Genomic DNA, 2500 nt, shown 5'->3' with positions numbered 1-2500 from the left:
CGGGCCTGTATTAATAACACTATTGCGAAATCCCGTAGGAAGTACAACTGTAATGTCTTCTTTTACTCAAACCATTCTTCGGATGCGTTCTCTGCGCTCTTCCTTTAAAGGTTTTTGAAAAAAATCTGAAGTCGAGGCAACAGCAGCTGTAAACAGAGCCCAAACATCACTCGTGTTGAAATCCTTCTTGGCGGCCATAATTTCATCACCTGTTAACCGATTTACAAGAAGTATTGCAATTCTGTAACCAATCGGAGCGAGGCTCCAAAAGTTCAATTGTTTTTCGGCCAATCAGAGTAAAGTCCAGATTCTGGACTACGAACAGACGACTCGTTAAGAAATTGTATCAGGCGTACCTTTTCCCACCATGTCTAAGGAAAAGTACGCCTGATCGCAGGTTATCTCGTTCCCAGAGCTGCGATCCTCTTGGCCATCGCCGCGGATCGATCGGCGGCGCTGGCCAAGAGGATCGCAGCTCTGGGAACGAGAATGGGGTGATATATGTACATGTAGATAAACGGTGTGAGCAAAATTCTTAGGCCTTTAATTCCCAAAGTTTGAGTGAGAGTCAAAAGTGCTACGAGGATGTTAAAGAAGTGAAAAAAAATTATTAAATTACTATAGCGCTTTTTAACATGATTGAAACGATCAAACGAGCTGTACAGTTACGTGACTGAAAAAAAAGAAATAATAATAATAGTACTAAAAAAGCTGTAAAAATGCTAAAAGTAAATTATTATAAGAATGCAAACACGAGGTTACTAACTATGTATATTTATGTACAAAGAAAATCGACTTCTAAACTTAAAAACGACGTAAAAGCTAATCTAAACATATAGGTTTTAAAGATGTTTCTTAAAAGCACCCAGTGATTCGATTTCACGAACGCACGCAGGAACTTCCTGCGGCAATTCCACAACGTGGGGGCGGCTGAATAAAAGAACGAGCACCTAAAGTCGTTAGCATACGCCCTTTCGGACGGTCCAAGAAAATAGTATTGTTAGATCGATCGTATGATGAATAGGTAGCGAAAGGCCTAACGCTAACCAAAGTGCCAATACAACTAGTAGGTGAGATACCGTGATTAGCCTTAAAAGTAATAACTAATATTTTAATTATAAAATGAATGCGATAAAAAACAGGTAACCAGTGAAGGTCGTAGAGAATGGGAGTAATATGGTTATACTTGCGAGTTATCGTTATTAACTGAGCCGCAGTGTTCTGCACGCGATGTAGTTTATCAATCTGGGGCCGGTTGTACGAAGTCTGGTTATTAATTTAAGAGATATCAAAACCTACAGGTTTCCATGGTATTTAACGCTGGTTAGCGCTAACCATGCTTCGAGCAACTCGGGCCTGGTATTTAGGCAATCCATAAAGTAAATGTTGCAGTAATAAGTGACAAAAATTATTCATGCTTTACCTGGAGCTGAGTAAGAAATTCCAGATGAAGTATTAAGAGTTTATGAAATTGATCATGAATTGCACCCAAATTGTTTTGTTTGTAATTCATGTTGCCTATTTAATAAACCGAAAATTGCACTAAAGCTATTTCACCTAAAAAATCAGTTTTAAAAACCGTTATCTTTTTTAAAACACAATAAGGGAATTATTACAGGGTGGTTCAAAAGTTCGCGCCCTTTTTCTACAAGCCTATCTCTTACTTATTTTCCCATTCTGGAAGCAATATTTTGAAGAACAATTACCCGATTTTAATTGCTTTTAAGTGTTAAAGTTATTCAAAAGTTAAAAAAAAGAACCACTTTAAAATCATAATTTCCCCGCCAAAGTGTGCGAACTGCGAATGCACCTTTTCTCTGTTTCCCGCCTTCTTTTGAATGTTTCGTCGCCGCCCTGTTTTCGTAAATTGTCCTCAATTGCAATAATTAAAACACTTGAAACAGCTTATAAACGAGCACAAGGTTCAATTTTGAGGTCTTCTGGGATATCGATTCGAGAAACGTCAAAAATATTACGGAGAAGCGAGCGCTGGGTGAAAAATAAGCTTTTGAAGACTTCAGAAGAACCTATGAAAAGAAAGTTGTTTAGCTCCCTTAAGAGAACAAACTTTTTACAAGATGGAGCACCGGCTCACACAGTCAAGATTACTCAGACATGGTGCTAGAGAAACTTACCCAATTTTATAGAAAGAAAAACGAGTGGCATGCTAATTCGCCAGACCTTAATCCAGTAGAAAATCTTTGGAGCATTATCGATGAGGTTACGTACCGTAATCCGGCACCAAAAACCATGGGAGAGTTGAAAACACGGCTACGCCAGACATGAAGAAAAGACCCCCTCCCTAGCGTCCTTAAAAACGCGGTGCCTGAAAAACGCGGCTACGCCAGGTCATAAAAAACAAAGAGGGTATGTAGGCTAGACAAATTGCCTATGGAAAAAGTGTAAACACTCGTTATTAACTTGCACAGGCTTCGTAGACCGGACAATTCGGAAAGCAATATGTTTTTCTATGTTGAAAAAAGGGCGCGAACTTATGACA

At 39.0% G+C, this 2500-nt stretch overlaps 1 protein-coding gene across 1 annotated transcript in view; it reads right to left on the bottom strand.

Annotated features, from left to right (window-relative positions):
- The window catches only part of LOC138016845 (uncharacterized), a 32648-nt gene that overhangs the window by 23016 nt on the left and 7132 nt on the right, over positions 1 to 2500 (bottom strand). The window lies entirely within an intron of this gene.

This window comes from Montipora capricornis, chromosome 9 (genome assembly GCF_036669925.1).
Source record: "Montipora capricornis isolate CH-2021 chromosome 9, ASM3666992v2, whole genome shotgun sequence".
Lineage (NCBI taxonomy): Eukaryota > Metazoa > Cnidaria > Anthozoa > Scleractinia > Acroporidae > Montipora > Montipora capricornis.
This window is presented reverse-complemented; position numbering and strand designations above follow the sequence as displayed.